At 36.4% G+C, this 14692-nt stretch overlaps 1 protein-coding gene across 1 annotated transcript in view; it reads right to left on the bottom strand.

The window, feature by feature from the left end:
• Window positions 1-5734: 5734 nt before the first annotated feature.
• Window positions 5735-14692, bottom strand: part of LOC141384915 (uncharacterized) — a 547599-nt gene continuing 538641 nt past the window's right edge. The window contains exon 10 of the transcript XR_015476321.1: window positions 5735-6363. The gene's annotated coding sequence lies outside the window, so the exon portion shown is untranslated. The remainder of the gene's footprint in view (window positions 6364-14692) is intronic.

Raw genomic sequence — 14692 nt, forward strand, 5'->3', positions numbered from 1 at the left:
AGCTATTGCTCACAGACACAGATTTCCACACACCACAGTAAACTAATAAATAAATAAATCTAGGAGAAGAGGAAGTCTGATAACCACACGTGCTTTGACATTTCAACAGGATTGACTAATTTCTGGAAACTGCTTATTTCAAGCCAATTTCATTGATTATTTTACTCACAATTATTAGCCCGCTTATTTTTCCCCCAATTTCAGTTTAACAGAGAGAAGTTTTTTCAACACATTTTTAAACATAATAGTTTTAATAACTCATCTCTAATAACTGATTTATTTTATATTTGCCATGATGACAGTAAATAATATTTGACTAGATATTTTTCAAGACACTTTTATACAGCTTAAAGTGGAATTAAAAGGATTAACTAGGTTATCTAGGCAGGTTAGTTAAGTTATTGTATAACAATGGTTTGTTCTGTAAACTATTGAAAAAAAATGCATAATAATTTTAACCTTAAAATGTTTTTTTTTTTTACTGCTTTTATTCTAACCAAAATAAAACAAAATAAGAATTTCTCCAGAAGAAAAAAAAAATATTAGACATACAGTGAACATTTCCTTGCTTTGTTGAACATAATTTGGGAAATATTTAAACAAGAAAAAAAAATCTAAAGGGGGCTAATAATTCTGTCTTCAACTGTATGTTCCAATATAATTGGGATAAAATCATGTATTAAAGATCACTTCCACGTTTGATGTCAATTATGTTACATAATTCAAGTGCCAAACAGTTATTTATTAAATAGGGCAAATATTTTTTAAATTAAAAAATATTCTGTCAGTATATCTACCAGAGATGGCAGGTAACGAAATATAATTATTACTGTATTTAAGTAGGTTTTTCTGGCATCAGTACTTTACTCCACTATTTATTTTTCTGACAATTTTTTACTTTTACTCCTTACATTTTTTTACAGAAATATCTGTACTTTCTACTCCTTAGCTTTTTAAATCAGGTTCATGACTTTCGTTTTAACACTTATGGGTCGTAGACAAACTATATATCTGTGTAATCTTTATTTCTCACTCTGTCACCCTTAAGTACAACAGAAACCACCCTACTATATGTTTCTGAGAAAACTCAATACGTTTGCTACGTCCACCTAATGCGCTTGAAAATACAGTGGGCAAGCTAAAAGGGCGAGTGTCACTTGGGAAGGCTTCATTTCTAAATGAATCATTTGTTTTGAAAAGTTTGAACAAATGATTCAATTAACAACTCATAAAAACAGGAACTTTTAAACCTGCCAAGATACCAGCGCTAAAACACAGAGCAGTTAAAAAAATATATTACAGCAATGTTTTGTATCCCCAGTGAAGTGAACTAATGTTAACAAATGTAACCCTATTGTAAGTGTTATCTTGTTAACTGAGTGAACCGTTCGCGTTTGAGAATGAGTTCAGATGGGTTCAGATTCAATAGTTTCCAAAGTTCAGATAAAGTTCTGCTTATTTGCAAATGGTTTCATTGGAAAGAGCCAACTGCAAAGACTGATTCATTTGTAAATTGGATCACATACATTACTATAGTCTCTCACGGACCACCACACTAGTCCACTCGCTGATTTTATGATGAATTTTGCATGCTGGAGTTATTGGGAAATCTACACATCCAATCTAATTTCCTGACTTTTCGCAACTTTCTAGAAATGTGTTGTACCAGCCTGCCTGTAAGGTGCTACAGTGCTACAGTGAGGACTTCTGAGGGAAAGCTAATAAAGGTTGCCAAAGTTTGCAGAGCTCATGGAATCATATTACTGCAAGACGTTCACAGTTTTTCTTTTTTTGTAAAATTAATCTCCATGAACCTAGTGTAACATTCCACTTTATATTCTGGACTTTCTTTTCTGAAGGATCCCAACTAACCATTATTAAATGATAAACAATTTACCTAAATATATTACTTAAATATATCATCCCACCTCCTGTCAGATATTAAGTAGTGAGCAATTCCATGCAAATGTCAACCTTGTCATGAGTTTTCACCAAAATATCAAAACCATTTCTGCGTTTTTCGTGTAAGCAAGTATTTTACAGTGCTTTAAAAATACTTAAAAATGTCTCTGTCAGTGTTTTCAAACTATTATATTTGATTTACCAAAATCACACAAATGCCAATTTCACATTTGGTACATCGATAACAGAGAGATGTTACATCCAATAACAAAACTTATTCTTCATAAATGCAAAAAATAAATAAATAAATAAATAATAATAAAATAAAATAAAATCAATTGTTTTTGTTCTATAGAGCCAACTCCTATCCCTTTGATTAGCATTATTTCTTTTGGGTTGTGCATTTTATTTCACAGTTTATTTGCCTTATTTTAAATATAACATATGTTTACAAATTGATATTTTTCTGCTCCCATAACTCCCATAATAAGTAGTTTTGGAAAATATAAACAGATGTTTCAATATAATGTTAGCATATACTTACACTGTAAATTTATGTTTTGAAATTTTGCTGCAACCGTTACATCCATAACGCTGGAATTGCTCTAGTATATTTAGAAGTCTACATATAAGAATTCTTATTACAAGCATATGCATCACATTTCACAATATACATGTTAAACTAACAAAAGATAGAGTAAAACAGACTTTAAGTCTCTACTGGGTTGGCGTTGAATATCTAATCTCAGTCTCAGTTTCAAATTAAAGGTTGCACATACACTAACCAGGCAAAATTTTAGTAGATCAGCAGTTTCTGAAATACTCAGACGAGCCCATGTGGCACCAACAACCATGCCACGTTCAAAGCCACCTAAATCACCTTTCTTCCCCATTCTGATGCTCGGTTTGAACTGCAGCAGATCATCTTGATTATACATGCCTAAATGCAGAGTTGCTGCCATGTGATGTGTAACAAGCAAGTTGGACGTGTGTACATAATAAAGTGGCCGGTGAGTAAATAGTAAGTATAAAACTTAATGTAGAAAAATGTAAACATATAGTTAAAGAAAAGTTGTAATGTCATAAGGAAACATAGTGGCCAAACAAATTCTGTTTATCAAATCTCACGTGGATCATCAGAGTTGGTATTCCCTGTTTTTCAGCTGGGTTTTATACTCACGGGATTTACATATGGAACAAGTAAAAATGGTGTTTGAGCCATTTCCATATACTAAACACTTATTGTTCAACTATGAATTTATTTCTATGACACTTTTAAGGATTTTAAAGACGTGACATTTCACTTAATTCTCCACCCAATTTATGTGTAGTTTGTGAGCCTCTCTTTAGAAAAGGCTTCTAATAGCAATTGCAGGCAATGTAAACCTTATTTTATTTAGAAATAATAACTTGCCAAATTGGCTATTGTGCAGTTTTTGCAAAATGGTTGATTGTCACCAGCATTTGGATGGTCAAGTTGTGGGATGTTAATTTCAACAAAGTGTAGACGTTTCCTGTGGACAGACATGGCTATATGATTATTAAAATGTTTCTATACCACACTGATGCAATACTGTGATATCAACCATAGATAAACAGCCATGCGTGGCAAGAAAGTAAATGTACTTATGATTTTTTTTCTGTCCGAGTAGGCGTTTCTTGGCAAGAAGAAGCTGAAAAGTGGATCAATCTGACAGTCAAAAGTCACAAGGCTGGACACCAGTCTTAAAAGATTCAGTCCTGTCTGAAAGCTCGCAAACAGATAAACACAAACACACACATGCAAGAGACTTTTCACATAACATGATACAATCCCTGCAGTCAGATGTCAAAGGTGACAGCAATGACATTAATCCAGAGGTGGATGCTGGCGAGTCCAGAGAAAGAGAGAAAAATAGATAATCAATGCTTCTAGAAAACACTGTATTGTTTAATTTTTATTTTATTTTGATCTATGTGCAGTATCTGTTATTTAAATATGATTATACTAACATGATAATATATAAAATATGTTAATACTAATATGATGAATATGTTTTTTTATTTTTATTTTAGAAATGATTAGAAGTGATATCAGTATTGCTAAACTTGTAACAAAGATACCAGTTACATTCTTTCAAATAAATTTAACACTTGAGATTTGGTCATTTTGACAGTCTTTAAAATTTATAATTTAATACCTTAAAATTAAACTTTCATATCTATAAAACCCTCACTTTTCTTAAATATTTATATATATATATATTATTCCAACATTGATACTGTACATACCTGCCAACACTACCGTTTTTCTCGGCAGTTTCCCAAATTTCACACCCATCTCCCGCCACCCTCCCGTTTTGTTATTTCTACCAGAAAACACCTGTAATTCAACCCCATACACACACACACACACACATATATATATATATATATATATATATATATATATATATATATATATATATATAAAGTGAGGTGCGCTGCTTTGCTAGCGCTCTAGTAACTAACTTGTTACTGGTGTAAGAGGCTAAATTATCATATGCATTTGTTTATATGACAAAACATGTCTTTTTGACTCAAGAAGGTCCATACTGACTACAAAGGCAGATACTGATAAGATCAGGGCCTATTGTGTGGTTTTATGGTGTGGTCACATGTTGATTGGTCAGTTTGAATGTCTTGAATGGCTTTAGTCACATGGTCAAAAGATACAAAATAGGTGGTAAACTTGAGCTCTGTCTCTTTTCTTGCCCTCTCTTTTCCTGGCCTCCTTCTCTTCTGCTTTGCTCTTGGTTCTTGTCTTGTCTGTCTTTTCTTATTTGCACTAAATGTTGCAAAAACCGCACTTTGCGCTCTTATTCTTATTTATTTTTATATGTTATTTAATTAAATTCTTCTAAATGTTTATAGTAGTCCACAGTCCGATTTTATGTTGTCAATTTATGTTGTTTGATGTAGCACCTTGGCCTTAGAGCAACATTGTATCGGTTCACTGTGTACTGCTCTGTACTGTATATTGTTAAAATGGCAATAAAGCCAACTTGACTTGACTTACACTCCTACACTCTGGAATAGCCTTCCTGATAACGTCTGAGGCTCAGCCACACTCTCACAGTTCAAAACTAGATTAAAGACCTATCTGTTTAGTAAAGCATACACTCAATGCATCACCTAGCGGGTTCCAAACAGGCTTCTGCATCTTGCTTATATACACTATGAACAGCAGCTACGCTAATTATTCTCTTTATTCTCCATTTTCACCTGGGGATACTCATCCCGAGGTCCCCAGATTATGCGGAGTCACTGATTGGATCCAAGACCAGCGACGAGATGATCCCAAGGTTTCCATATCCGGGACCAGGCCATATCCTGAGCTGCTGCTGCACTGATGGTCATGGGGAGTGGAGAACATGTGTCTGATTCCAGCGACGCTCCAGGGACAGACGAGTCTTCGCTGAGGCCATCTTCTGGCCTCCACTGCGGTGACTGAAGCTCTGCACAAGACTTTTGGCCAGCGGAGAAATTAAAATGGTCGTGCCCAACTGAGTCTGGTTCTCTCAAGGTTTTTTTTTTCTTCACTCTCATCAGGTGAAGTTTTTTTCCCTCTCCGCTGTCGCCACTGGCTCGCATGGTTCAGGATTGGTAGAGCTACGCATCGATGAATTTGCTCTTCAGTGTTTGAACTCTCAGTAATGATTAAATCACACTGAACTGAGCTAAACTGAACTGAACTGAACTTAAACACTAAAAACTGAACTACACTGTTCCAGTTACTATGACCAATTATGTGAAGCTGCTTTGACACAATCTACATTGTAAAAGCGCTATACAAATAAAGCTGAAATAAAATGAATTGAACTTACACACATTTATAGGCTGTATTACCAAACATATAACAATTGTAGGGTAATGATTTCAATACACATATTGACAGTCTTTCAAAGCTTAATTCTAATAAATGAATAGAAGCTTTAAAAATGTAAATGTGAAGTGGCAATATGATGTCTTACGAGTGAATGGTCAGCCATGGCCATTCTACACTGAAATAAAAAATTGTCATGATGACAACATATGTTTTTCTTTAATTGTAGCCTATAAACTAAAATAATCATGTTCTAACTAAATTGTATAGGTTATGTAAGCTGTTTTAAAGCAGTTTAATATAATATAGGTTCAAATGTAAGTAGGCCAGAGAAAGAGAAAGTTAAAAAAAGTGAACAGGATAATAGAGACTCAAACACAGGATCACAGGAGAATCTCTCTTCCTCCCAGCATGCTCTAGGGCAGCTGCGTATACGGCCAGGCCGATCTGAGCACCGGTCCAAATGTCAGAGGCTCTTTATCGAGCAGCTCCTCACCAAATGATTCCCACAAACCCTCTCCCCGGGGCTGTAGGTGTTCCTCTCTGCTATCTTCTGTCCTCCTCGCTCTCGGTCAGGTAAATGTCAATAGTGTGATCTGGGATTGTGAGCCTGAGGCCTTAAGTAGAAAAAGGTACAGGAGAGTTGGAGAAGAGACAGTGAAAGAGTGATGGAAACAGATGAGATAGATTGAGCAACTGTGTTCAATTAATAGCAAATAGAGATTCAAGAAAATTTCAGTAGTACAACCTGAAAAATGAATAACTGAGTTCAATCAAACAGTTTTAGCATAGTGCTGTTTACAAAACACAATTTATTGAATTAATATGAAATAATGTCTGTGGATATCTTCAATCATATTTTTAATTAATGTTACACTTGACTTTGTTCAAAATAAACAAAAATGTAATTTTATTTATTAGAAATTTATTATTTTAGTTATATTAAATTTAAGCCCTAGGAGAGTAAAATTATAAGAATTTAAAATTTCATTCATTCATTCATTTATTCATTCATTCATTCATTCATTCATTCATTCATTCATTCATTCATTCTATCATTTATTTATTTATTTATTTATTTTCTTTCGGCTTATTTCCTTATTAATCAGGGGTCGCCACAGTGGAATGAACCAACTTATACAGCATATGTTTTACATAGCGGATGCCCTTCCAACTGCATCCGAGTACAGGGAAACACCCATACACTTTTACATTCACAGTTATAGACTACGGCCAATTTAGTTTATTCAGTTCATTTTTAGCACATGTCTTTGGACTGTGAGGGAAACCAGAGCACTCGAGGAAACCCACGTAATCATGGGTAGAACATGCAAACTCCACAAAGAAATGCCCAACTGGCCCAGCTGGGACTCGAACCAGTGACCTTCTTGCTGTGAGGCGCCAGGCATAACGACTGAGCCACCTTGCCGCCCCATCTGAAATTATATAAAACTTAAAATTAGGTGAAAACTATGGTAGACGAGAGAGATTAACGTGCTACAATTTTTAAAAAATAGTCACAAAGCAAACACATTTTTAAAAAAATGTGCTGCATTTTTTCACAATGCAAACATTTTATGAAAACGCGCTTCATTTTCTCACTACACAAAAAGATCGGAACACAGCGGAAATGTTTCAAGTGGACCAAAAACGTAATGGACACAGCTGTGCGGTGACTTTTGCTCAGTGCAGTTGTAGGTGATCTTTAAAGGTGAGTATTTTGTTTGTTTATTTTAATATCCCGGTTCCCGTGTCTTCAGTATTTATTGGCCTAAACAACTATAACCTAAATAGCTGGGTCTGTCTGTCATGATTTAGGGTCTCCTTGAAACATTTCTGTTGTGTTGTGAGAAAAAGCTTTGCGCTTTCATAAAATGTTTGCGTTGTGTGAAAGTGCAGCGCGTTTTATTAATTGTTTGCGCTGTGAAGATGCAGCACGTTTTTTTTTTTTAATTGCCTGCGTTGTGGGAAAATGTGCTTTCGTTGAGAGGATTTGCAGCTCGTGTGCTTTCAAACAGATGAAGATCTGTCTCAGATCAAATTTGTTGACCATAATAACCCTGTCACATTTGAAAATATGTATTTCTACTCTATTCTATTCGTTACAGTTTAATCAAAACATAAATTAAATTATATTTGTTACTTTTTTGCACTATTTTGTACATTACTGTTTACAGTATTGTATATTACTCTTGAAGAGACAAAATGTAAATTTTCTTGTTTAAAGTAAAAATAAAGTAAAAAAAATTTAAATAAATAAAAAATTGTGAAAAAAAATATGTTGTTCATTCATATTCATATTTTCCTTCCAACAGCAACTTATCCAGCATATGTTTTACACAGTGGATGCCCTTTTAGCGGCAACCCACGACTGGAAAACATTCATACACACTTATTCACACTCATACACTACGGCTAATTTACTTTATTCAATTCACCTATTGCACATGTTTTTGGACTTTGGGGGAAACAAGAGCACCTGGTGGAAACCCGAACATAAGGAGAATATGCAAACTCCACACTGAAATGCCAACTGACCCAGCCTAGGCTCAAACCAGCAACCTTTTTGCTCTTAAGCCTGATTTATACTTCTGCGTCAGGTGACCGGCGTGACCAACAGCGCATGCAACGCGCGTGGCTGTGCATTTATACTTCTGCGCGCTGTCTCTGTTGGTCTGCATTAACACTTCCGAAACGCTAGTTGGCAGTGAGGTGTAAATGTTCCTCTGTGTCGAGTTTCTTCGCTACTATTTTTCTTTTCCTGAACACTTCCGGGATGTACAAGTGGCTCAAACTCGCTCATTTTGAGGCAGGAACTGGCGGACGTGCAACAACTTTAACTATGAGGTAAACCCAAAACAAAACTTTCCATCCGGAGCTCCTTCACGGTACTCCACACTTGTAAACAATCGCTCGCGCAGCTCTCGGTCCCGCCCAGACTCGTCAGCGCTACCAAGCCGACCAATCACAGAGCTTACGCTACGCATCGTTGTGACGTGTAGTTACATTTTTTGAGAGGTGCACGTCAGTGACGGCGATGGCCACGGCGAAGGGCTATGCGTCAGCGACGTAGCATACGCCGGTGTTTGACGCAGAAGTATAAATCAGCCTTTAGGCGACAGTACTAACCACTGATTTATTACATCCTGCTTCATTAATCAGATGTCACTGAGCATGTTCAGCAACTAATTACCTAAAATAACAACAAAAACTGCAAAACAAGTAAATATAATTCAAACGCTTTGACTATATAATCTATATATACATGTATTTAAAAAGGCAGCATGAATGTGTGTGTGTGTGTGTGTGTGTGTGTGTGTGTGTGTGTGTGAATAGTGACCAGAGCGCTGCAATTTTACCTTTGTTAATGTATGTATGTGCTGGCGCTGTGTGTGCATTACTGTACCATTAACACTGTGTGCAAACAGCGAATTGCCTAACACTTGTGTATATTCACATTAAAGTGAGAGCTTGTCCTCCACATTAGCATGTTCAGTTAAACAGAAAAGCACTTAACCTTCTGCATTAAAAGAGCTTTTATTACAATTTCCTCTAACAGTGTGTGTGCGCATGAAAGTAAAAGAAGGTTTTCAGTGCTTAACAGAACAGCTGATAATGTGTGTGTGTGTGTTTGTGTGTGTGTGTGTGTGCGTGCGTGTGTGTGTGTGTGTGTGTGTGTGTGTGTGTGTGTGCATCTCTAAATACTAGAGCAGAGAAGAGTTCACTTAATTTATCTCTCTCTGGAACAGATCTGAATCCTGATACTGAATGAAAGGAAAACAGGAACAAGAACCCAATGGAAACAATAAGAAGGGCATGCCATTGCTTAAAGTTATCACTGCGTTTACATGGACACCAATAATCTGATTTAATATTATTAAGACAATACTCTGATTAGTCTTGTCAGTCACTATATGAATATGAATTTACTCTAATTTCTCACTAATAAACATGAGCATGTTGACCTTTTCAGGTTTCAGGCAGGATCTGAGGCATGTAACACTGAGTACGTTTACATATACACCCATATTCAAATTTTATTGATTAAGACAATGCCTTGATTAAAAGTCTTTCATGTAAACATCAATTTTTGATTACCTTAATCCAATACAGTCATAATTGAACTAAACAGAAATGGAATTAAAACATGTGGAGTATGCCGATTTTAGTTACTGAAGTGCAGTACAGACAAGCAAACACCCTAAATCAAACAATTACTGTCGTGTAGGATTTTCAGCAGATTTTGTGACAGAATAGTCTATACACACACTGTTTGACACTATTCTCTGCACCTACTGAGTCAGTGAAGGACCTCAGACACCTGCATCGCCAAATGCGTATTTTTTTTTTCCTATATGGCGTGCGGTATCAAATTGCATTAAAACAACACTCTTCCAGCAGTGTCCAACCATTTGGAGTATAAAATGTATTATTATAAAATCCCATCAATTAGGTTTGACCATATTTAATCAAAGTTTGGGTTAGAATAATGATGCACTTCGTTTGAAATATTTAATAAGTTTATATGCAGCAACTTAAAGTTTTTACCGACACTAAAAATGTACATTTCTTCCAACATCATATTATGTTAAAATGAATATTATTATTCTCATCACCATCATACTTTTCATGTCCATGTGACATGACTAACACATACATTAAATATACTCATCTTGGCCTCTGAGATGATTCTGATAGGTCGTCTTTTGTGCATTTAAACTGCTGATTGGCCAAATGGACACAGTTTCCAAATAAAACCCAGCAACAGTAAGCATACAGTAGTTCTGGCAGTCTGACAATTGCCAACAGCTCCTGACATCTTTGACAGTGTGTTTGTGCTTGAACGTTAAGTGAACAACAAGTTCTGCAGTGGTCGTGTTCATAAGTTCCCTGCCCTGAGCAAACTGGCAAGATAATGTTCTTTGCATCTCGGCCATGAGTTTACCTACAGAGACAGTTTTCAGCCTTTAAGGTTGGATTTTGGGGGGAAAAAGGTACTGAAGCTGTATAGTCAGTAAGTGACATTCTGTTCTTGCATGGATGCTTTAAATAGTTTGGTAAAAAATATTTACGTTTGTAGAGCTAGAATGCCAACATACAAGGCCAACTTTTTTTGCTGCCAATTTTGAAAAGCATATATGACATTTTTGGTACAGTTTTTACAGTAAAATTATTTTTTTTGACAAATCTTTGATAAGACAAATAAAACTATTTAGGTTCTATATTTTTTTTTTCCATCTCTTTAGGGGAATCTTAAAAGAAACTTAACTTTTTTGGAAATATGCTCATTTTACAACTCATTTTTGGTTTAGTCCCTTAATTAATCTGGGGTTGCCACAGCGGAATGAACCGCCAACTTATCCAGCATATGTTTCACGCAGCACCTGGACTGCAGCTCTGCACAAGACATTTGACCATAGGAGAAATGGTCGTGCCCACCTGAGCCTGGTTTCTCTCATGGTTTTTAATTCTTCACTGAACACCACAAGTGTAACAAGGTTAAAACACTCAAAATTCAATGAAAGAGATAATCATTACTTTTATATGTTCAAATGCACAGTGTGGAGGATATCATAAGGCCTTGAGGCAATCAGATGTAAAACACAGTATTTATGAGTGATTTAAGTTGTAAATCGGTCTAATTTCACTCGAACACCACAGGAAGGTTTAGTTTGTCAATCATACCATCAACTTGTGAGCCGTCTTTTGTCTGCTCTATTATATTACAAACATCATTTCGATTTAAATTACTGCTTGTTCAAACTACTTATTTAAAAAAAGCTGAATACCCCTTTTTGTGGGGATAGCTTGTTTTAGGTTCAATCTATTTAAGTTTGTTAGGTTAACTTAGTATAGTTGTGACAACATGAATGAGTTGTGTGAAACCCTGTATTTTTTACAGCGTATAAAGGATTGCATATCATAGTTCCATAGCTTCTGTTTCCTAAGTTTTATATCTCGACATTGTTTTTATTAGTGTACATTTAAAAAACAAATAAAAATAAAAATATATTGTAAAACTACTCTACCTGACATAAGTCTTGTTGTTGATCCTAGATGTAAAGCATCAAATAATAACTTGACTTCTAGTTGATCTTTTGTGGCAGAAGGTAGATTTTTCTGATGAATCATCTGTTGAACTGCATCCTAATCATCTGAAATACTGCAGGAGATCTAGTGGAACCTGCATGGACCCAAGATTCCCACAGAAATCAGTCAAGTTTGGTGAAGGAAAAATCATGGTTTGGGCTTACATTCAGTATGGGGTGTATGGGAGATCTGCAGAGTGGATGGCAACATCAACAGCCTAAGGTATCAAGACATTTGTGCTGCCCATTACATTACAAACCACAGGGGAGGGCAAACTATTCAGCAGGATAGCTTCCTTTTCAAACTTCAGCCTCCACACTAAAGGTCCTGAAAGCAAAAAAGGTCAAGGTGCTTCAAGACTGGCCAGCCCAGTCATCAGAAATGAACATTATTGAGCATGTGTGGAATAAGATGGAGGAGGCATTGAAGATGAATCCAGTGAATCTTGATGAACTCTAACAGTCCTGCAAGAATGCTTTCTTTGCCATTCCAGATGACTTTATAAATAAATGATTTGAGTCATTCGGATATGAATGGATGCAGTCCTCCGAGCTCATGGGAGTCATTAATTCTTTTTCCACTGCACCATGAATTTATATGACTTTGATAGCATGAGAATGAATAAATTCAGTAAATTCAAGACCTTCCTCCTTTTTAAAACATCCACTAAAATGACCTTGATTAATTAAAGTTTGATATTCTACTCTCACCTATTTATAGTGTGCTAAAAAACCCAAACAAAAAAAAAGTCATATTCATTTTTAAGTGTTTACATAACAAACAATGCATAATTCTTTCTTTTTTTTTCGACTCACCGTTTATGTTTCTCCACTGTTAATTATTTCACATGAGAGAGCCCACTTATTTAGGTTAATTCTGCTTAGATTAGCATTATTCACACACAAACACACACACACACCGAGGAAATGACAGCAGTGCATCTCAGTCTGAAACACGGGCCTTTGACGCCAGGGCGGGCTCTTTGCCATCACTGCAGACTCAAAGCCGTGTTGGCATGGCAGCCGGAGCGCCAGGTTTCGCTGCAGAGCCGTTACACACAAATACACACATTAGCTAATACTCTTTACACACTCCCATGACACTTAAAACAGCTTTTAGCTCTCTCTCTCCGTCTCTTTCTTGTTCATTTACTTGATATCTGTCACATTTAAATATGCGAACACAAAAGCGTTGAGCGGGAAAAAGGCAGTTTAATTACCACAGAAGTTAGTTTTTTTTTTCAGCGGCCTACTTTAGACAACTTCACATGCGTGCGGAGATGAGAGTGCGAGAGCGAGAGATAAGGGATGGAAAGAAAGAGAGATATAAGATGGATTAGTAGCATCTTTAATGACTGAAGAGGAACGGTAGGTTTGGTCTCTTGAGAATATTTCTCTAGCTTTCATGTGTGTGTGAAGGATGATTTTGCTGTATACATACAACACAGAAGTGAGAATGGGAATTAATTTGTATGCTGACAGTGAACATAAATCCCAGGTAGATGCGTTTCTGTTTGTAATTTCATGGGGCTTTCAAGTACTTTTTGGCCAAAACTGCTTTGTAACAACAAATCTCGTTGCTAAAAGTCATTCTTAATTCATACAATACACTAAAAATCAGAATATTATCTGTTTGGACTCATTAAAGTCACAATATGTCTTTAGTCTATGGAGGAAATTTGTTTGATCAACTTGTATCTGAAAAAAAATTGATATTATTTTGTATGTATGCCGACAGTGAACCTACAGTGAGGATTTCAAGTTCTTATTGGTCAAAATTTCCTTTTAACAACAAGCCTCTGTGCTAATAGCCATTCTTAATACATATAATTCACTTAAAATCTAAATATGATCAATTTGGACTTATTATTGGCTATTTTCTGTAAGTCTATGTAACTAATTTGTTTGGCCAATGTGTAACTGAGTGAAATGGGAATTAATGTCTATGTACAGTGTGCTGCCAGTGAACATAAATCCCAGGAAGATGCTTTTCTGTTTGTAAATTCATGAGGCTTTCAAGTTTTGTTTGGTCAAAACTGCTTTATAACAACAAATCTTGGTGCTAACATTCATTCTTAATTCATTACATGCACTTAAAATTTGAATATGATCAGTTTGGCCGTCAGTGAAAATCTAACAGATGTCTAAGAATAGGCCAAAACTAGACTAGTGTAACTGAGACTAGCTAGTACGTGCTGTGCAGGTAAACCTCACTCCTCTGACCTCTAAAAAAGCTCTAACGACAGATGCTAGAGGCCACTGTCTTTAGCCTCCTCAGTAAAGCAACTGACTCCCATGCAGAGGGACACAGGTTTGACCCCAGCTCAGAGCGGGTTGGGTGGTGTAGGACCGGCGGGGTTACATTGGTGCCGTGACCCAGATGGGAGTGAGGTTTAGGGGGGTGAGTGTAACGGAGGCCAGCTAGTAACTGCTGTGCAGGTAAACCTCACTCCTCTGACCTCTAAAGATGGTCTAGTGAAAGATTTCGATACATTTAGGGCCGTGTCTGAGTCTACTAGATCCTTTCAGAGGTGCATCCAGTTCTATATGAGCTCAGAAACTTAACCTGAATGATGGAGGCTTTTAGGGGTGCTTCCGAGCCCAGTTTGATGCACTGTTGTCGGTGTCGGCTGGAGGATTTTCCCCCAGGACACCAACAACAGGTGTACGTTAAAATCATGCCCCCACAAGCATAAACTCCTGATTGGTTAACGCGATGCGAATGTCCGCTTAGGTTCAGAGTTTTGAACTTGAGCGATTTGCGCAAAACGCGCGTTAAGCATGTCAAACGTGCAAAACGTTCAATTCGCGCTGCGCCATTCGCACCGCACAATTCGCATCATTCATGCCACGCCAT

The sequence above is a fragment of the Danio rerio genome, chromosome 1 (assembly GCF_052040795.2).
Source record: "Danio rerio strain M-AB ecotype USA chromosome 1, GRCz13ab, whole genome shotgun sequence".
Lineage (NCBI taxonomy): Eukaryota > Metazoa > Chordata > Actinopteri > Cypriniformes > Danionidae > Danio > Danio rerio.